At 44.6% G+C, this 22,958-nt stretch overlaps 1 protein-coding gene and 1 long non-coding RNA gene across 2 annotated transcripts in view; one reads left to right on the top strand and one right to left on the bottom strand.

The window, feature by feature from the left end:
• Positions 1-998: 998 nt before the first annotated feature.
• Positions 999-22,009, bottom strand: LOC121286990. Its single transcript, XR_005945136.1, has 3 exons — positions 21,817-22,009; positions 2,380-2,457; positions 999-1,292 (listed from the first exon to the last, which is right to left on the bottom strand). It is a non-coding gene; the product is annotated as an uncharacterized LOC121286990 (long non-coding RNA).
• The window catches only part of LOC121286989 (zinc finger and BTB domain-containing protein 7A-like), a 386,990-nt gene continuing 385,776 nt past the window's right edge, over positions 21,745-22,958 (top strand). Inside the window, exon 1 of the mRNA XM_041204397.1 lies at positions 21,745-21,863. The gene's annotated coding sequence lies outside the window, so the exon portion shown is untranslated. The remainder of the gene's footprint in view (positions 21,864-22,958) is intronic.

Consider the following 22,958-nt stretch of genomic DNA (forward strand, 5'->3'; position numbering starts at 1 on the left):
AGGACTTATTCTTGCTGCAAATGTTGGACATCCTCTGAGATGAAAGTGATTGGCATTGAGGGCTAGGAGAGATGTGACCATATGCCCTCACTTCCTGAAACCTATCAACAATTAACGTATAACAGGCAAATCTTCCTTCCTCCAGGGCACGATCATGCTCATACTGACCCTCAGCAGCCTCCTGACATTCCTGGGGGCCTCCAGATCTTCACTTTCCAATGAGCTCTCATCCTTCTCCAGTTCATCCTCTGACAAGGGTTCACCTCTTTGCATAGACAAATTATGAAGAGCGCAGCACACTGTGATGATGCGGGAAACCCTGTGGGGATGTATTGGAATAAGCCACCTGAGTGGTCCAAGCATCTGAAACGCATCTTCAGAAGCCCAATGGTCTGCTCTATAAGGGAATGTGTGGAGCAGTGAGCAGTGTTGTACATCTCCACAGAACAACTCTGAGGGTGATATACCAGTGTCATCAGCCAGCGTTTCAGTGGGTACCCCTTATCCCCAAGCAGCCGTCCCTGCAGACGTAATAGCCCCTCAAAAATCTCAGGCACCTGGGAGTGACTCAGGATGTAGCAGTCATGACAACTCCCAGGGTACCGTGCACAAATGTGCAGTATGTGCTTCCGGTGATCACACACCAGTTGTAAATTGATGGAATGGTAGCCCTTGCGGTTTATAAACATTAGGGGCTGCTGCCATGGAGCCCATATAGCCATATGGGTGCAGTCTATTGCACCCTGCACTCTTGGGAAGCCTGAGATGGCAGCGAAGCCGGTGAATCTCGCAGTCTGGCTCTCTTCATCCAGAGCAAATCTGACATAATGATGGGCCTTCCTGTAAAGGGCATCTTTGACCTCCTTTATGCATCGATGTGTTGTGGACTGAGAGATGCCACACAGGTCACCTGTTGATCCTTGGAAAGAAAATTGAGCGCTGTGGTCACCTTCAAAGCCACTGGCATGAGATACCCTCCAACTCCAAGTGGTGTCAGGTCTTCATGAAGAATGTGGTATATGTGATGTACCAGAGATTGGGTCAAGCGCATTTGTAAATAGGAGACTCTTCTATGATGAACCCCAGCTCTGGCAATTTGCCTTCATTGTCTGGGCCTCTCCTCCTGACCCTCCTGTTCATGCTCTGGCTCCACTTGACCATGTCCCTCAGGTGTAGCCTCCTGCTGGAGCTGAGCACGGCATCGCCTCTCCCTCCTTCACCTCCTCCATTGCATTAGGACCCTGACAAAAACAGCATTAAGCCGTGGATCCATACGTGCTTTAGCCTTCTCTCTTAAAGGAAACATTGAAGACATTAATGATTCAAGGGGCAAGAAAGTGAAGCTCAGAAGATGAAATGATAGGAAACTGTAAGGATCCATTGTTTTTCCTGCCAAACTTGCATGGTGGCTGATGCCTCCTTGTCCCTGAGACACTAGCACACACATTGAGGTGACCAAGATGGCATCACAGATATGTAACATCTTGAGCCCTGCAAGGGATGCTAAAGTTTAATTGAGATGAGTGACCCAACCTAGCTCTGTGCTCTAATTTCTGATGTGGCATATTAATGACCAATCAGTTGCTCATGGTCAATGAATGGACGCCCTTTGGCCCGTTAGGAATGTTGATTCTGGTGAACATGTGAAGCCCATTATTGATGGAATGCCATATATAATGCAGCTGTGCCTCCTTCACTATTGCATGCATTCCCAAACTCTAAATTCCTACACGTTACTCTTGAGATGCAGCAACTGTCATGTGAAGCCATTGAGTTCTGAGTAGCCCTTTAACAGTGCTAATGAAGCCATTGGCTTTCAGTGACTTTCATCACAAAGAGGTCTTCCTCTTTTCTTTCTAAGCAGACTCCTGTTCACACCTGCGGCAAGATCAAGTTAGAGGGTGACCCAGAAAGGTCCACTTGTGTTCGGCCTTCCCCCTCACTGCCATTCCACAGGCTTCCCTTCCCTTTGCCCCCCATCTTGTTCGCCCTTTTCCCTCGCTGTCACTCCACAGCCTTCCCTCCCCTTTTCCCCCCTTGTGTTCGTCATCCCCACCCTCACCCCACATCCCACCCCCATTTGAAGTGCTGGTTTTGAAAGTGGAGTTCTGCCTGACTACCACTGCACAGCAGTGTCCTTGTGCACAATTGTCCCAGTCACCGGGAGTAGAAGATCCCTGCACTCCCCAACCTCGGCCACAGTATTGGTCGCTGTCTGAAAGCAAAGACCTGCATGAGTATCACCGCACAATGGTGTACTTCAGGACAACTTAGGCAAGGAGCAGGTGCAGACCAACCCTTCAGTCCCAACTGTGTGGCATAGATCACAACAAGACTGGCGCAATGCTATGACAAGTAGGCTCTGTATGTCATACTCACCTCGAAGTTACGAGCGAATGAAAACCCAACTTGTGATCGCCACCTCTTTTCAAACGAGTTTGAGGCCGACATAATTTCCTGTTGGTGTGATGCAAGATTGGAAAGCGTGAAGAGATTCCGGCGAGCGACTGTTTTAATAAGCATTTATGGGATGTTAAGGAATGCAAATGGTGTTCACACCATTAGTCGGCAGGATAAGTGACCCATGAATAACCTGCCTTCAGAAGAATTGTAAACTGTTTTTAAGCTGGCCGATTTCTGACTTTTTGCCTGCCGCTGGATTCTCCTCTCCTGCCCACCATGAAACCCACCACGGGCAGGATGGGAAAATTCTGCCCAGTGTCAGGACTCCTCTGCCTCCTCATCAGCATGAAACATCAACATTGTTTTTTTCTCTCCACAGATACTGCCAGACTTCTTGTTTTTTACCCTAATCCTTGGCATGGCCACAGCTCTTCTCATTGTTACCCTCGTCACAGGAATAGCCATAGACCTCCTGGTTATTATATTGTTCCCCTGGTTAGCTTAAATCCAAGAAACTTAATCACAATCCTGCAATTGTCTCATGGTGATACGACTACAATTGTCTTGATTGGGAGATCTGAAACAGATGCCTTAAAAGTCTAGACCGGGGTCAAGCAAAGCTGTGAGATAGCTCCCATACTATTTTTGATCTACATGACAATAGCTATTCACCTCATCAAAGATCAATTGCCCTGTGGTGTGAGTATTAAATACCATCTAGATGGAAAACTCTTTAACCTATATAAGTATTTTCTCTATACCAAAACTAAAAATGATCTACAGTTTGCAGATGACTGCAGTGTCATTGCCTACTCTGTGCCAGATTCCACACCTGTTCACTTGCTCATATATGTTGAAGGAGAGACTCCAGAATATGTTGAGCACCTCTCATATTTTGGCAGCCATCTCTTTCAAAAGGCCACCATTGACGAGGAAATCCAACACCAGATCAACTGTGCCAGCTTAGCCTTCTACAAACTATGGCAACCAGTGTTTGACAACAAAAACCTCCTCAAGTCAACAAAAGTCCTGGTGTACAGAGCAGTTGTCGTCACCACACTCCTGCACTGCAGTGAGAACTGGTCAGTGTATCAGGCACACATAAGTGTGCTAGAGAAATTCCATCAGCAATGCCTCCGTCACATCCTCTGGATTCAATGGGAAGACTGTCAAGCAAATGTGAATCTCCTTCTGGAAGCCAGCTCCACAAGCATTCAGGCAAAGCTCCTGTAAAATCAAATTTGATCAACACTGTGTCCAGATAGCTTATAACCATCACCTCCACCAGGTCCTGCTTTCTCAACTCTCACATGGCCAACATAAGACAAAGGAAACACCTCAAAAATGCTCTACTCTCCTTGAAGCTCTCCTTGAAGTGCAGTGGCATTGACATTAATGACTGGGAGGAGTTTGCTCCCAATTGTTCAAAATGGCGACAACTTGTCTATCAAGCAGCATCACTCTTTGAGTCACAACGTCTCAATGATGAGGCAGAATAGCAGCACAGAAGGAAAGAGAAGGAAGCTAATCCTGCACTCTGGATCCCACTACCTTGGGGGACATCCTGCCCCATGTGCCCAAAGATCTGTGGGTCGAGAATCAGCCTGTTCAGTCACATGAAGCCCCATGGAAGAAACTCGCAACCCTGAGATGTCATCCTCAAATTGTGGGACAGCCAATGACTATTAGCTTGCTCCCCTGGTTAGCTTAGGCATCACTACTACAAGATGGTTGGATGTAATCTACCTCACCCCCATTCCTCTCCTCCTATTTGGTACCTGTCACTCCTGGTTAGATGGAACTGTGTGGTATGGTACTGATCAATTCTAAACAAGTAGATCCCGATAACAATACTCTATGCTGATTTTCTGGGCTTGACTAAATGGTGAAGGAATTGTTATATTTGGCTGAATTACAAAGGAGAACATTTAACGGGGGGGTCCTGCTCCTGATGACGGTACAGAGATCCATGATCCACATCTCCATGATTGAACAGCCTACCAAAACCTCACTCTTTAGGGTTGGACTTGAACAATGGCCAGTGGATAGTAACCCAGCATGCCTTTCCAGGAGTGAGATTATACTAGAGAAGGAAAAAGGGACAGTCCATGGTGGAAGGAAAATTTAATTTTTGTTTGAATTTGGACTCTGCAGCTAATAATACACAAAAGAATGGTTTTTAATTGCCTTTCGGTTTATCCTTTTTTAAAGTGAGAAGAACACTTGCTTCTTTTGCAGGGACAAGATTCCTCCTGGTCAATGCCCACATACAGAAAAGGTTACCAGGACTCCCAGCCTCTGCAAGATGATTGTGTCAAGATTGGCTCATAACAATCTGTAACAATATAGTTTACCCCTATCTGACCTTATAGAAATGGGGAAGAACTTGAACAAGATCATTAGAGGGCCAACCATGTAAAAGGAAAACTTTTGAAATTATATGTGGGTTATAAGTATTTTCTAGGAGCCACAGCTTTCTTCAGCAGCAAATAACATGATTTGTTTTATTGAAGCTTGTGAGCAAATGATTTTCACGTCTGGGCAATGAGCTGATTGATTGTACTGGAGCATCGAAGTGTTTTGGCAATGTGGTACCACTGGGTAGGGTGCCACTCATCTCAGCCATGCAGCCAAGAGGAGCAGGTAGGCATAGAATGATCTGGGGGGTGGGGTAGGGCGGAGATCTTAACAATGCATTGCAAAAGTCCTAAATATGTTTTCTGAATGTACTTGCAGGATTATTACATGTCAGGGCTGCAGCAATTATTGACGTTTTCCTGGGCATTTCATGCCAGCGGCTAAATCAAGTGCAGGCAGTGGTAAATTCCTGACAGGTCATCTGCTCCACCCACCACACCCTGCCACCCCCAACTTTGTTGAGAAGTGATTTATCATGTAAAGTTAAAAGTAGAAGAGGAAAAGCAATTGCTATCAATATTTAAGGATAGTGACACTGGCTGGTATGGTAATATGCCACCCAGATTGATGCCACATTCAATCACAGGAATGCATTGAGTTAGCTAAGTTCAGTTGGGAGTGTTTTCAGGGGGTAAGGGAGGATATTATAATTGGCCTCAATGCTCCAAGATAAGGGGGGCAAAAACCGTCCATAGTTCCCGTTTTTGATGACTATCCAGTAGCCCCAGATACTGGGCAAAGAGCAGATTGACTCAATAGTGATTTCCCCCACTGAGATGCCCATCAACATTCACCGTCGATGCTAATGTGAAAAAGACCAGTTTAGGGAAAGTGCCCATGAAACTATCCCTGATGAGAGTCAAGAAAGAAAAAGAAAAGACAAAGGAAGGCAAACAAATTTTCCAGCTTCACATTTGGCCCGGAATCAGGAAGCTAAGTGGAAGCTCAAAATAGATGGGTTTGGATTCTACAGGGTCATTTAAGTTCAGGGTGTAGCTGGCAAAGTTGAACATGTGTTTGAAATGCTGCCAGCATTCCACCCCAACCCACCCTTCTGCTGATACATTTTGGCTTATTTTACCCTTTTCACAGTTGTTGGATTTTTAATCCAAGTAAAATATGTTGAATCAATTTTAAAGAAGTGGGTGACTGTAATACTTCGAATCAGACTTTCAGGTTTATAGAAACATAGGAGCAGGAGTAAGCCATTCAGCCCTTCAAGCCTGCTCCGCCATTCAATAAGATCACAGCTGATCTGTTGGGGTCTCAACTCCACTTTGCAGTCTGCCGTCAATAACCCTTGACTCCCTTGATATTCAGAAATCTATTTATAAAGGCAAAAGGAACATCTGTCAAAGGTTGAAAATGGGCCTGAAAACTGCAGGCACAATTTATGTGAAGTTATAGAGAGGGCTTTTTACTTGAATAAATTTGTTAGCGAAGTCTGTGTCTGAACTTGCCTAGACTGCCTCATTACTAAAATTGATCATCTTTCCCACTGCCTTAATGGATTGTAAAGAAATGAATTATCTTCTAATAAATAGTTGTTTGATAGTACAGAGCTTGAGTATTGCTGAAAAAAGAGACGTGTCTAAGCTTTTTGTCTTGCACTCATCAGGATACTCACAAGAATATCAATATAAGGGGAAAACAACAATTTATACAGTACATGAAGAGACTGCTGATTAGTTGGCAAGTGGCATTGCCATGGAGAATGCACCATTGATGGTGACTGACAGTTAACTGCTAAGCATTGTTTGAAATTTAAACCAGGCAGCTTGACCCTGATTGGTCAAGGCATTGCCCTGAGAAATGGGTCAGCGAATGGCTGTCACTTATTTTGTTTAGCTGAAACAGGCGCAATGTATGTACATGTTCTTTCTGTCTGCAAAGAACAGGGTCCTGTGTATTAATATATGTAGCTTCCAGTAGGCACAAATGTGCCACACTGAGAGCCCGACTGACAATATTAAATTGACTGTCAGTGTAATTCTCAGCACATTTAGGATTATTTAGCAAATGTTGTCCAATCGCGGAATCACATCTAATATTGGACACTTGTTTTGAGTTTTGCGAGCACAGGCTGGTTGGATACGGTCTGTACCCTGCCCATTGCAAACAGCAGCTGGATCATGCCGTTTGATATGATCCGCCAGTCTTTGGGACATACAGCCTGCACACCTACCATCACACTGGCACTGAAATTCATATATTACATTACTCATTTGTGTGATAGGCAAAATGTCTTTTTGGCTTGATGGCAGCATCCTGTTAGTGGTGAATACCACTCATGTTGCTACTGCATAGTTGCAGTGTGAAACAGCTAGCAAATTTTTGAGATACCTTGCCCTTCCAGGGGAATCTGAAGTAGACTGGGCACTTTTCAGGGCCGAAAGTAACGTCCTTAGGACCATTCATGAGTTTGTTTGATATACAGTGCAAAATGATCTGATCAGGGTAGCCATTATTCTGCTTCTAATATTTGCTACCTAGACCCATTGAATGGAGTAGAAAATGGCCTTTAAAAAGCCCAATATCCTTTTCAAATCACACCAGAGAAACTTTAGTGTTCGGTCTATCAGCACTCAGTTTGATAACAGCTGTGAAATCCTTGCATACATTCAGGCAAGTTATTGTAGTACAATCATTCACATCACTGTAATTGACACAATTTTGTACTCTTGCACATTAAGTTTCGCGTTAGAACTAGCACTACTCCAACTGAGAAACAATATTTGGTAGGAGCATGAGTTGGAGATACAGCTACAACACCAGGCAGAATTTTCCCTTGGGCTTCTGAGCCCATTTGTCAGGCTCGAATGAGAGTCAGGAGACCACGCCGCATCGGAAACAGTCACTTATTGTGATTTTCCCCAAACCAACCAATTAATGACCAGAAGGTGGGCTTGCTGTCTAATTAAGGACAGTGGGTGGATCCACAAATTTGAAGGGCAATTCAGGGGCCTTCGAGCTTGGAGGCAGCAGCAGGTAAGTGAGGCAGAAAACTCTTCAAAATATACAAGCCCGTTCTCCATCTTTTTAAACTTTAAATTAAAAATGACCTTTGCAGCCAGGCCACAACTCTACAGGGCGGCTGCTGCTGCACCCAGGTAGGCAGGCAGAAAGGTCTCTAAGCCTGCCTGGAGCAATGCCACCGACTCCCCCCCCACCATCGCCCCCAATCCGGGGGATGCTGCCTCCAGGCAATTTAGCTGGCTCCCACCGGGCTGACTGGATAATCCCAATTGGCCTCCGTTAACAGACTTTAAAAGCCTATTCCTGTTCCTATGTTCCTACATCCTGCCACTTAACTTCCTGATGTCACTTTTTGGGCATACTTTTTCTGCCAACTTTTCTCCATTATAATTTCCAATGATCACATTCAATAGGAATTACATAGCATTAACTAACAGAAACAGGCCATTTGGCTCAACTGGTTCATGCTGTGTTTGTGTTCCACTCAAACCTCTCCTACCCTATTTCAATCTAATCCAATCTATTCCTTTTCCCCCTACATCAGTATCTAGCTTCCCTTTAAACGCATCCACGATATTTGCCCTAACCACTCCAAGTGGTAGCAAGTTCCACATTCTAACCACGAACTAATACTAACAAAATCAGATAGGACATTGCCCATGTGGGGGCTGGTTAGCTCACTTGGCTAGATGTCTAGTGTGTGGTTCAGAATAATGCCAACGGCGTGGGTTCGATTTTCCCCTTCTGGCTGAGATAGACTTGGGACCGTGCCTACCTCCTCACCCTGCCCTTGAGAGTGGAAGGCAATGGCAAACCACCATTGACAAAAGCTGCCAAGAAACTGTTCAGGATGAAGCATCAGCAGACAATGAGCAAGGACATGCCTTTGGGCAAAGCATTCTTCAATGAAATTGCCAATGTAAACCTGCCATGCTGTAATTATGTAATATGGCCACTGGACAGCTTTGTGTCCAGTGTGTGAACGTACTCAGGCAAGCACTCTCTAGAAATGCATTCTAAATTATCATAAAATTCTCAGCACGTTTCCATAGCAGCTTTCATGATCTCAGGATGTCTCAAAGCACTTTACAGCCAATCTAAGACTTTTGAATTGTATTCACTGTTGTAATGTAGGAAACACAGCAGCCAGTTTGCACACAGCAAGGTCCCATAAATAGAAAAGTGAAAATGACTAGATAATCTGTCTTTTAGTGATGTTTGTTGAGGTACAAATATTGTCCATAACACGGGGGAGAACTCCCCTGTTCTTCAAAATAGTGTTGTTCATGTGAGGATTATGAAATATGTTTTATTTCTAAAATATTTGATAAAACATTAATACTTTTATGCATTCATTATAAGTTTTTAATTTTAAAAATGGGTTGTCCTGTTGCCCACCTCCCCCCCAACCCCCTCCCACCCACAACCTCTCCGCGCATTGTTTCTACAAGGGCCCCAGCTTCCTAAACATCAGCTTCCTTAAAACTTTTACAATTCTGTTTTCTTCTTTTATGTGGTTTTAGACTAATGATGTACAAGAAAAAGCCCAGCAATGGAATTTAAAAGAAGACTTTTTCATTATTTGCATGTTTCGCAATTAATTAAATTTAAGGAACGGAATTTTCCATTCTGGAATCTAAGTCTGGTGGCAGGAGGGAAAGTTGGTGTGATTGCCACTGGGCAGTGGGGTGGGCAAACACATGCAATCTTGTATTTTTCGGCTCGTTAATTATGCATCCTTGAGAAGCTCAGCAAATCTTGTGGCAGGATAGGCAGGAAAGTGCCCGCCCCACCATTACCTCATGGGGTTGAAGGTCCTGGTGCCATATTTAAAGGGCACCTGGACACACATTCACTCTTTGCAGGCCAGGAGCTCCATATTACTCCTCCAGAGCTCTTGAGGCAGCCCATGCTGGAGAAGCTGGCAGATGTGAGCAACCACACCCTGGAACGCATGATGGTGCTTCCAGCATTGCCTTTCGCTCATCTCGAGATAAGAGCACTGCTGGTAATACACACATGGGGCAATGCTCGCTGTTGCAGTGTTCCATGTTCGCCAGCCTCTTGACCTTTTAAAGGCCCTGTTGCCTCTTGCTGCTCAGGCTTGCTTGCTCCTCCTAGCCTGGTGCCAAGCTGCGAATGGCCCTCCACTTCCTCATCTGGATGAGAGCCATTCCCAAGGCAAAGTTGCTGCAGCCTGCAACATCGGCACCTCAGTGGATGTGTGAACAAATTGAAGTGATATCTTTAATGAGTATGTCATTTACAAGTTTCCCTCCATCTCAAAGCCAGCAGCCCTTCACCTGGCCTCTGTCTACACATGGCATCCCTACCCCACTCCTTCCAGGTAAAGGACACCCTGGAGGATACATGAATGTGCATGGAGACATTGCTCTTTGACCAGAGTAATGACAGCCATGTGCAAGATGCCTCATGCAGACACTTATCCACTTGCCTCCACTATCTTCAAAACTCCACAGAGAGACCATTGTCTTACAGCATAGAAAGACTAACCGCATAATCCCTTGTCAGCCATGATCATTCACCCAGCAGGATGGAGGTTTAGAGTGGTGAGTTGGTTACCCTCCATGAGCTGGGCCCCTTGGAGACATCCACTTCCCTCCCTTTCTTCATCCCTGCCTCTGATTGCAGCCGATGGCAAATGCAATGCGGGCTTAATCATAGAGAGGAGAACACAAGTGAGCATCTTTGACGGCCAGTTTATTCACAATTTATTCGGCCACATGTGCTGACCTTGAACTCCACGCACTCAAAAGGACCCTCTTCCCACCTTGAGGGATCTCACTGGCTGACTAAATGCATGGTCAATGTCAGTTCGTAAAAATGGTGCATGTCATCTTTCAAACTCACTCCACCTCCTACCCTCCCCCTGTCACCCACTAACTTCCCCCATCACCATAGACCCATTCAATATTACCATTCCTCTCCCCTCTGTTAGCCTTGAACCTCCCCCCATTACCCTGGACCCTATCACGATCCACCTGTTACTGTCTCTATGCCCACCTTGACCCTGCCCCCTCTCATTAACCGAGCCACCTGTCTTGCCCCCTCTGTGACCCACCCATTGAGACATTCACCTACCAGGCTCTCAGCCTGGACCTGCCACACTACCGCATCCTACTCCACTCTCTGATTGTTCCCTCCTATCACCAGCAACCTGACTTCTCCACCCAGGATCTCATTTTCGACACCACCAACCCTACCTCTCCCTCCTCCAGACACTGTCACCCACCACCCCCCCCCAACTTTCCCAGACACATTCACCCGCCCACCGACCCCCACTTCCCCAGACATCTCACCCACGCCCCCTTTCCCAGACTGCCCCACACCCCTCCATTCTCCAGGCACTCTACCCACCCTTCCCCCGTAAGCCTGCCTCTACCTGCCCAGCCTGCCTACTCACCCACATCTCCCAATCCTTCAGCCTTCTAGTCCAGCCTTGGCACAGTGTTTGCTAACGGCTCTCATGCGAGCTCCCCAAGAAAGAGAAAGTAACATCTATGGACCTCAAAGTGATTGACAAAGTGAAGCTTGCCAGGTGTATCTCACTTATATACAGTCGGGAAACAGCCGTTCTATTTATCTGCTGGCGGGGCACTTAATTTGGAGGGGGAACATAATTCCAGCAAGTTAGCCGTTTAATGAGCATTCATGAGATGTAAATGAATGCAAATATGTTTCCTGACAGAAATCAGCGGGAAACTCGACTCGCCTTCAACCCGCCATCAAAATTGGGAGAACAAAATTCCAAACTAATTTCCTCACTGGCGGCAATCTGACTCTTTCCATCATGCCAAATTTTGAGCCCCTGCCCGCCAGGATTCCCATCACTGGTGGGAGTGGAAAATTCCACCCAAGGTTGTTTCTTTTTCAATATTATTGGTTTAAATATTAACATGTTAATATGGTATATATAGGTACTGTGATTGAGGCTTTTCAAAAGCTGAAGGACAGTTAGATAAGTAGGAGCCAATGATGCCATTAAAGCTTACAGAAGAATAAATCTTTTGCCCACTTCAAAATAATTTGGTCCAGGTAGCTTCCAGGTATCAGCTGTGGCTCAGTGACAACGTTCTCAACAAGGTATCAAAAGGTTGTGGATTTAAGTCCCAAGCAAAAGACTTCAGCATAAAATCTAGGCTGATGCTTCAGTATAGTAGTGAGAGACTGCTGCACTGTCGAAGGTGTTATCTTTTGGATGAGATGTCAAACCAAGGCATCTCAGGTGTATGTAAAAGATCCCATGGTGAAATTCTTAAGAGTAGTAAGGGAGTTCTCTACAGGGCAGCCTTTGGCTGTATCCCATTCAGACAGGCAGGGGAGGCCTCTAGGCTTGCCTGGAGCTGCTGGGTGTCTAACTCCAGGAAGCTGATCTACTCACCCATTTTGCTTGGGGAAAAATCTTAGCCTCATGAACTTACATTAAACAAAGCTCTTAGTGAGCCTAATTGCCTGCCTGCCTTGTGGGAGCGGGCTGCACTCCCGGGCCCTGAACCCTTGTCAGTCAATGGCAAATGCCAGGAACAGGTAAGGAAGCCAGCACACTGGCCAGCCTCGAAATTTTTGGGTCCATCCGCCTCTGCTCCCAATGTCAGCAGTGTCTGCAGGTTCAGCACAATATCTTAAACTGTCCACCTTAGTTCTGTCTCCAGTCAGGACATCAGCCTGTCTAAAATAAATGGGAAAGAATGCGACTACAATGGTTCAATGCAATTTTGGTTTTGGGCTGCAGTCAAGGAGGGTCAGGAAGGGTCAACCTGGCTCATGGACCTACAGTTCTCACCGGAAGGACCAACCGTGTGGATGACTGTAAGTTTCAGCCAAACCGTAGTGATATTGGTCTGAGGGTTTTGTGAAGGTTTGGGGTGAAAACTTGGTATTTTTTGCCGGTACCTTATAACCTGTTTCAGCCATATTTTGGTGATATTGGTCTGAGAGTTTTTTCTTAAGGTTTCAGGACAGGACGTGGTGCTTTGCCTGTGCTTATGTAAGTTTTAACCGAGTCATGGTGACTGTGTCAAGTACTGGAAATAGGTTGTTTTAAATTTTGGGTTTTGTACTGTGGGGTTGTGGGTGATTCAATAAAGCAATTGTGAATTGTCAGAAGAAACTGGTCTCGCTGGTCATTCTGTTCAAGCCATACACTTGTGAGTCTAGTGTCACGAACTTAAGTGTGGGGAGGGTCTCTGAGGGAAAAGGGGAACCCCTAAAGAATTGGTGACCACGACAGGACACCAGATGGTGATATGGCTGAACAGACGGCACTGTGGGCAAAGTGGGGTTGGGTGGGGGGGGGTGGAAGTGATCCTCCGATGACAATGGAGATGAGGTTACAGAAGTATATCTGTGAGAAGCTAAAGCCAAGTGGTTAAGGGAAGGAGCTAATTCAGGGGATCCATTAGGATGGATCGAGGGGCGGTCTGAGTCATCCTAAAGGTGAAAGAACATAGAAAAGGCAATGTGGTTGTATGGATATGACCATCAACACCCTAAAGATCAGTGTGAAAATTTTAAACTCAGACAAGAAGTAGAGGTCCTGAGGAAACAAGTCTCAGACAGGGACGAGGTAGTTAACCGTTTCATGAAGGAACTTGAGGAGCTAAAGACAGAAAGGGCCACAGAACAGTCAAGGCATGAACAGACTGTGAGCTATTATCAAGGCCAGGTCTGTAAGGTAAGGGAAGAGAGAAACGAGTATCAGAAGTTATATTATGAGGTCAAGGCACAGGCTCAGGACTTGAAGACTAAGTGTGAGGGTATGAAGGTGGCTTACCATTTGGTAAAGGGACAGGGTACCTTTGAAGTAGAGAAGTTGTCTAATAAACAGGTCCAGATACAGTTCACTGAGTGCCTGGAGGAGGGGGACAGAATCCCTTTTGCAGGAGTTGTGTTCATTCAAGAATGGATGGAGGAGAAAAAGCTAAGAGCTGAAAAGGTAACAAACGTTTTGGTTAGAACAGTTTATTATGCTGAGAAATGTGGCAAGGTTTTTCAGGAATCAGAGAATGTAAGATGCAGGGCAATCAAGGGAATTGGGAATTTAAAAGGGAAAATGGGCCCGCAACAGGTACTGGTCCCAGCTGAGATGAGAAGAGATGAGCTCCTCTGTCAGCAAGACCATGGTCCAGCTGTTTGCGTAAGTTTGAGATATAAGGGAAGCTTTGGGGTCATGGGAAATGGTTAGGGGAAAGTAAGAAATTAAGTTGATTTGCCCACAGTACAGTTAAAATGCTGTGTGAACAGTTAAAGAAACCTTGTGTGTATATGAGTGGATTCAGTTTCTGTCTGTTTTAATAGAGTACCTTGTTTGAATTTGTGTGTCTGTGCTCCAGTGCCTGTCGAGTGGATGTTGAAAGTGTTAAAACCAATTGTGTTGTACATCTGTGCTGAGTGAGAGAAACAGAGAGAGAGAGAGAGAGTGGGTCTTTGTCTCTTCGTTTTCTCTGTGTGTCTGCAAGCCAATGTCTGTGTTACTTAAAAGTTGCTTAACCTCCTGTGATCTGTTTTCGTATGTGGTTTTCATACAGTTGGTTGTTTAATGTGTTTCAAAAGTTGTAATATTGTGAATGTGTGTGTGATAAAGATTTTGTGTGGATGAGTATGTTTTAAAATTTCTCCTGAAACTGTGATATCTATCTTAAAAGGGAGGTGTAATTAGTGAAGTAAAATCTTCAATGTTTGAACCTGGAGTCATGATTACTGGCCAGAATCATAATTCCAGGGTATTTTGGTAAACGTGGGAATTTTAATCCAGATACGAATCCACACATGCAAGGTAGTTTTAATATTTGGTAGGGTTGATTGGAATCTGGGATATTTGAAGTGATCATGGCTAATCCTAATTGGGTTGGTTTTAGAAACTTGTTACAAAGTTTAAGGATTTGGGAATTTTGTTCCCAGAAAAGGAAAAATTTTGAGATTGAGTACTGCTAATTGGAACTTGAGCTCAGACTGCCAGAAGTAGGGGAAATAAAAAAGAGAGCTTGGAATTTTAAACAATTGGAAGGGTAATTTAAAATACTGTCTGAGAAGAATGTTAAGAAATCTGAGCAAGTGCGTAAAAGATATCATGAGAATTCAAAAGTAGAAATAGTTCCTGTTTTTTTAAATTTATTTGTATTGGGCATTACAAAATGTTTAAATTTGGACAAATTAACCCATTTTGTCTTGAGCAAAATGGATCTTTTGTGTTTTTCTTACAGGTAAACTGCAAGTAACAAGATCTGCAGTAGCTTCAACAAAATACTCTTGGGCTAAAGACTTTTTTTTAACGAAAGGAAAACTAAGATGAATTTGGCCTTAACCCGTTCAGGCCATTGGTTATTTCCCAAACAAAGTTTTTGAGTATGGGAAATCTGATGTAAACACATTGACCAATGAGAGTCAGGCTTTTCAAAACCAGTAGGTCTGGGCACAAGAATTGATCAATTAACTTTATTCATATGGGTTGGTACTCTGTACAGTTTGAGGGAAAATAATCTGAAATTCAAAGGGATTCTAGGAAAACAAATACACAGGCAATCTAGGTGGATTCTGCCGATATAAAATAGGGGTTTCTTTTGAGGAAAAAGTGAATTAAATATTACAAGCAGTCTGCACAACAACACTGTTATTTGGATTTAGGACAATTTTGAGGTGAGCAAAAGCACAGAAATTGCAAGACCCCTGAGTGCGAAACCATAAGACGGGTGAGCAACCCTTGAATGGGAAACCACAAGATGGATACCGATGAAGGGAGAGCTGGAGGATCTTTTAAGACTGTGCATGATGTAATTTTAATGATATTGAGTGAGGAGATCTACAGATCAGGAGTGTCATACCGAAAGGGGTATCAAGCTAAGCTGATATTATTCAGAGGTCACATTCAAGTTACAATGGATAAGCTGTTTCACCCCAGAGATCAGTGATACTAGGGATGGATTTTTGGCACTGATATTCAGATCCATCCCTGGATCTGTATATCTCCTCATTTTTTGTTATTGTGCAATTCATTATTGTATTGCATTTACTATGTGATTTGAGAAGACGTAGATATAAGAAAGCCAGATGTCTGTATGATTATATGCAATTGCAAAGAAAGAGAAGGGAAGTTGTGAAATGGGTAACTGCTTAGAAAAATATGTACATAAATTAGTTACAAAAACAGAATTACCTGGAAAAACTCAGCAGGTCTGGCAGCATCGGCGGAGAAGAAAAGAGTTGACGTTTCGAGTCCTCATGACCCTTCTACAGAGCTCTTTTTTTTCAGTTCTGTTGAAGGGTCAGGAGGACTCGAAACGTCAACTCTTTTCTTCTCCGCCGATGTTGCCAGACCTGCTGAGTTTTTCCAGGTAATTCTGTTTTTGTTTTGGATTTCCAGCATCCGCAGTTTTATTGTTTTTATTACATAACTTAGTTAGTTAAGGAGGAGGAAATACTTACAGTCACCCATGGTTAGCAAAAGACTGAGCAGTAATATCTCATTTTGGGTATGATAGCCCACCATTACCCAAGCGTTTAACAAAACCGGTAAAAGAGGTGAAGCTTTCACAGAAACAGTATTATACTCTCCAACAGGAGAATAGTAAAACGAAAAACGAGATCAGGGAGGTAACTACCCCACCTTGGTGGGATATTGGTCTCAATATCGAAGCTCCTCTTGGAGGAATTGTATAACATGTATTAGTAATTGTACAGTTAGTTATGATGTTATATCTACTTATACTATCATGTAAATTAAAACATAAGGCAAAATAGGTGAAATTGGAAGGGTTATTTGAAGGGTTGATGGACTTAAATGTACAAATTCTGTAAAAAATGTAAAGTTTGGCTGGGAACTGCAATACTTCATCATGGCGGAAGATTCATCAGCAGTAATATCTCATTTAAGGTATAAGAGAGATATTAAAGGGGGAGATGTAGGATCGAAATCCCCTCCAACTGGGAAATTTATGGAACATAATTTCAAACCCATGAATATGTTTTGACCTCATGATTGGAACTATAAATTTCAAAAAGATAAGCAGGTCAGTAATACAGGCTGGGCAGCAAAGAGTTAATTTGGACATTTTGTGAAAACACAGTGATCCATAAAAGGATTTAGACATTAACTGACTGCTATCAGGGAACAATGGGGCCAGGGAAATGCCATTACTTGCCATCTACTAATGCAATCAAGAAGTCTGATTATCCAATACAATGGCACAAAGAACACCTCATCAATACAATGCACTCAAGGAATTATTCAACCACCACAGACAATAATACTGGAACAGGGGTCATTCAAACCCTCATTAGCTTTGGAGCCAGGTGCTGTTACTGTGCCACCTCAAACAGCAGGAGAATTGCTCATACAATGAGAACTAATAATATTCGCCTGCCTGGATACATCTTCCATGGAAAACCATGTATTGTTTCAACCAGCAGGAGCTGATGACATTTGGCTGGGTTTACGTGAAATCAACTAAATGGACACTAGAGCAACAGGAAATAAATTTTGACATGTTTGAGTTAAATTATTAAAAAAGCAGAGCAGATCTGAGCATCTGGGCTGCGGTTGGAAGAAGGGTCGGGTTTGGTCACTTCGATTCAGGCCTACAGTCAACACCAGACAGACCAGTCGTGTTGGGGATTATAAATGTTTTCAACCATATCACGGTGATACTGGCCTGAATGTTTTGAACTGTAGTCAAGGAGTGGTCGGAAGGGTCAACCTAGCTCGTGGACCTACAGTTCTCACCGGAAGGACCAACCGTGTGGATGATTGTAAGTTTCAGCCAAATCGTAGTGATATTGGTCTGAGGGTTTTGTGAAGGTTTGGGGTGAAAACTTGGTGTTTTTTGCCGGTACCTTTTAACTTGTTTCAGCATATCTTGGTGATATTGGTCTGAAGGTTTTTTTCTTAAGGTTTCAGGACCGGATGTGGTGTTTTGCCTGTGTTTTTAACCGAGTCTTGGTGACTTTGTGTCAGGTACTGGGAAGAGGTTGTTTTAAATTTTGGGTTTTGTACTTTGGGGTTGTGGGTGATTCAATAAAGCAATTGTGAATTATCAGAAGAAACTTTTCTCGCTGGTCATTCTGTTCAAGTCGCACATTTGTGAATCTGGTATCTGGTGTAGGGAGGGTTTCTGAGGGAAAAGGAGAACCCCTAGTGTAGTGAGCCCTATGCTGATAATGGGCACAGGTTTATACTCATAATCACCACTATTATAATGCGGAGAGAAATCCAGTGTGGACATATTGGCTGCTTAGACAGTTGAGAGACTCTAATGAGTGTTGTATTCTCATACTGGGCAGTACCACTGTGGGGACAAGGATGCCTCACACATGATAGATAAGAGACTGTCTTATACAGACTGAGTAGCTGCACAAAATGCCGCAGGGATTAGTTAACATGTTAATGTATACACTCCTTTATAAACCAACTACTGCATAGCAAATGCATAGCAAGAATTCTTTTTTTTAGCCGACAATTTAGTCATAAGTGCCAAGTGATCTGCCAACACATCATTCATCAAAGCCTCAAAATGTATAAAGTGTCCTTTTCAAAATCTGAAACCATAATTAGCCACTTAAAAAATCTTAAAAAGTTTAATTTTTCTTCAGCTTTGAGGCCATTTGTCCAGCCCACAACCATTCCAGCTCAGCTAGACTAACAAATTCAACACAGATTGGGGATTGAATCTGGGGCCTTCCTAGCTTCTATGAATCAGCACACCAAGCAGCCCATTGCCACGTGTTTATTTTCCCTCTTTCATTTGTGAAAAAGGTAATGAAAGACTTGCATTCATATCTCAGGGTGTCCTGAAGCACTTCCCAACCAATGCAGAGCTCTTTTTGAAAATAGAGCCACCGTTGCAATGTAGGAAAAGTGAAAGCCAATTTATGCACAGCAAGATTCTACAAATAGCAGTGGGACCAATGACCAGATAATCAGTTTTTTTTGGCACAAAAACAAAAATATTTGGAAAAACTCAGCAGGTCTTACAGCATCTGCGGAGAGGGATACAATTGACGAGTCCGTATGACCCTTCGTCAGAACTCGGATCATACGGACTCAAAACGTCAACTGCATCGCTCTCCGCAGATGCTGTCAGACCTGCGGAGTTTGTCCAGGTATTTTTGTTTTTGTTCTAGATTTCCAGCATCCGTAGTATTTTGCTTTTATCTTAGTTCTTTTTTGGCGTTTGTCAAAGAATAAATATTGGCCAGGAAACTGTGCAGCAGCCCATCAGCGCTGCAATGGAGTGTTAGCCTAGATTTGGTGCTCAAGTGCCTGGAGTGGGATTTAAACCTACTTCAGGGTCAAGATCCCATTTAGGACAAATTTAGAGTCTACACCCTCATTGAGGATTCAGGACCAGTGGCTATAGGAGTGACACTGAGTTGCCCCAATATCACCCAACAGAAATCGGCACTACAAGTGGCCCTTTTAAAGGCATCACTAATACAATATTCTAAAATGTGGCCCAATCAAACTGAAAGGTACTGAATAAAGTGTAAAAGTCCCATTTCAAAAAATGCAAAGGAACCTTATACAACCAAATTATAATATTATTAGAAATGTCTATTACACACTCTATTCTCTGTGGTGCTCACCAATTCTGGAATGTCAGGAGTCAATGAACAGTGATCAGGGAAGTGCATTCTGGCTGATTTTTCTGCACCTCCCTAAACCCAGAGGCCATTTGTATCACCTCTATAACCACTGAGCTGAGATCAGCTAATTTAGCTTGGATTGAGGAGTAGATCTGATACCTGCTTGGGTTTATCACAGCTGAATTCCTCACTAATAAAATAAGCCATTGAGGAAACCTAAATTTCAAACTTGAACTTCAATTGAAAATTGCCCCAAGGTTACTTTACCCAATGTATGTCAGGTTAATCCAAGGGGGCAAGCTATGGTTAATAAACAAAGCTGTCAACATCTACAGCATGAAAGGATCTGCAATGATATAAATCACAATTAAATGTTCCTCTGTGAACTAATTAGTACCAAAATACCTGATGCATGGCTTACTTTTTCCATCTAATTTTCTCTGCCCCTCTTCTATAGGCTGTAGCTCATGTTGGGCTACAGTTCAGAGGAAGCCAGGTACACTCAACTCCCTCATCCAACGTGTCATTCTTCTTAATAAAAACAAAAAAACTGCGGATGCTGGAAATCCAAAACAAAAACAGAATTACCTGGAAAAACTCATTCTTCTTGCATGAATCCAGACACTAAGTGTTGGCAAATGATACATGTCTCACATGACATAAATTTGATATGAAAAGGAACTGTTGTCGTTTGGGACACGATGCTCAGCATATCCAACCAATGCAGAGTATGTCCAACAAGGCAGATAGAAAATAAAAACAGAAAATGCTGGAAATGCTCAGGAGGTCTGGCAGCATCTGTGGAGAGAGAATCAGAGACCTGAATTTTCGCAGGAATGGAAAGGGTCTCTGGGTTAGCCAAAATGGCACTGTAGCCCTGATTCTGGAATTCCAGCCTTCAAACCTGGCATCCATCATTTTCACCGAGGGGGCAGGGAGGGGTGGGTTGTATTTTGCACACCTGTGGTACATGGAGGCAGCTGCACATTGAAAAGTGCAGCTGCCTTCAAGCAGATCCATTTTTTGTTAATGGGAAAGCCAAAACACGATTCGTGGGCTTTAGACCTTTGAGGAAAACGTCAAGGGGGTATAAAGGACCATGGAGAGTAGGTAGAGGAGCATAGTTGGCATGGGGGGCATGAGAGCCCATACAGAGTGGGTAGCTGGGGGCATGAGGTGGCATGAATTGGCATGGATGGGCCATGGGGGTGTGTGGGGGAGTTGGGGGTGTGAGGGCTAAAGGGCTGACTTCTGTTTTATTCTTTCTCTTACAAGTCCTGAAGCACCAAGGTGTGCCTTTCACACGACCCGCTTCTGCACCCAACAGCCCCTGTGGCCGTCTTTGAACTCTTTGCGGGGCAATGGGACTGACTCCCATTAATGCCCACCCCCCCACACCCTTTCCCCCACCCCAACCCTCCCTCCAACACTCCCCCCTCCCCTCCCTCCACCCCCCCTCACCCCAACCACCCTCCCAACCACCACCCCCCCTCCAACCCAACCCCCCTTCCTCAAGCTTATGTTGAACTTCACTAGAGCAGTGCAGCAGGCCAAGGACAGAGATGTCAGCTTGAAAGCAAGGTAGAGAACTAAAATGACAGGTCACTGAAAGCTCTGTCCCTGCATCTTGTTTCTGTTTATTTGCATGTTTCAGTTTTTTCTTTTACTTCCAGTCAGTTGAATACGTGCTCCAGACACATTTTTGTTCCTTTCCTTGCCCCATCACCATTCCCTTTGACTCTGTAGGACAAACTCTTTTGTCATTCAATCTCTCATGTCTTCCATCCCATCAAAGGCCTTCTTTCCTTCCATTTACCTTTGTCCCCGCAGCCTCCTATTGTTCAAAGCCTATTACATCTATTTAAATTTATGGGCAGTGCCCCTTTAAGAGACTCGTCCCAAGAGGGGTCATTTACAGCTTTAAATATAGGGAGGGCTGTGGGGGCACAACAAGGGAGACCCTTTCAGTCCACTCACAGCAGCAAATATGCTTTTGATGTGACACCTTGTTTGCTTTGGTGAAGGAAGAGGGCAGGAGCCCAGCCCAGCCCGGCCCGGGGGGGTGATGGGGGAGGGGGGAAAGGGAGGGACTTTACAGCTTTAAGGGGGTGGGGGCACGTGGGAGACCCTCACAGAAGCAGGAAGGCGAAAAATGTCCTCCAGGAGGCAAGAGCTTTCTGTTTATGGGCTTACAGGATGTATTTTTAAAGAGGGGAAGATGAAGCTGAGGGGGTAGGACCCTGATACTCACAGGGAGGGCACAAGACCGCTTTAAGAGAGGGGAGGTCCTGGTGGAACCAGGAAGGGAGTGAGTTACATACGGGCCACTGGCAGATAGTAAGAGTGAGAGGGAGGGAGTGAGTGTGGGTGACACATCTAAGCCTGGGCCTCAACCCAAGCAGACTCCAGACCACCAGGTACCTGCTCAACCTTCGCTTCTACCTTCGCCAAACCGCCTCAGACCTGAGGTAAAATTGACGCTTGCAGCGTGTTGTTATGCGGAAATCGGCGCGCCGGCCGCTTGGCCGGCTTCTCTCTCCTTTACTGTACTCTATACTGTACATTTGCTTACGTTTCGCCCCCCGACTGACCGAGGAGCCCAGAAGGGGAACCGCGCAGGCGCGGCCCGTTGCCTACTGGGAACTGTAGTCCGCTGGGCCGCGGCGGCCGTTGGTGGAGTGAAGGTGGACTACACCGCCCAGGGTCCACCGCGTGAACTATAGAGCGGGTGTGTGTGTGTGTGGTTGTGGTGGGGGGGGGGAGGTTGAATTGCTGCGCGCTGCAATCTAACCTGCCAACCGTTAAGGGTGTGCGTGGGCGCGCGCTAGTTGTGTAATTGGCAGGTCAGCCAACCAATGGTGGATAGGCGGGGGTGGGGGGGGGGGGGGCACTGATTGTGACGTAGATCGTGGGATGGGGAAGCGGAAGGGGGAGGAGTAGAATTGGGGAGGGCGGGCTTGGTATGTCGGTAATGAAGTTAGGTTGAGTCCGCAAGAGGGAGAGCTTCTTAAAAGATCCTAATCTTAAAGGGAAGGTGGGCATGGCCTCCAGTGCGTACTAATAATCGCTCAGCAGCGCGACTGCCTGTGCTTTTAGAGGTTGAATGGCATAAATGTTGCTTTATAACGTCATAAAAAAAGGTAGTGGGTAATTGTTGAGATGTTTGGGTCAGCCTCTGCCAGCACTTGGCCAATGTAGTGTCCCAGCTTGGAGTTGGGCAGCACCAACAGTGAAAGTTTAAAGAGGAAGCTTCTGGCCTTTTCTCAGTCATCCTCACACTGACTTCCACTGAGGCTCGGCCTCATGTTCCTGTCCAGGGTCATGGTGCAACCTGAGCTTTAATTTATTCCACTTCGCAATATATTTAACATTTTCTTTGAAATGTATAAATGCTGGATACAGGCTTTGCCCTTGTCACCCAAGGTGACCGCTTCATCACAAGAGGCAACATAATGGATTTGCTCAACACCTTCCTTTACCTGTGGGCCTTTGGAGGTGCCATAAGACTCAAAACTAGAACCTTGTACAATATTTGGAATGTATAATAATTAACAGTACAAGTT

The sequence above is a fragment of the Carcharodon carcharias genome, chromosome 14 (genome assembly GCF_017639515.1).
Source record: "Carcharodon carcharias isolate sCarCar2 chromosome 14, sCarCar2.pri, whole genome shotgun sequence".
Taxonomy (NCBI): domain Eukaryota; kingdom Metazoa; phylum Chordata; class Chondrichthyes; order Lamniformes; family Lamnidae; genus Carcharodon; species Carcharodon carcharias.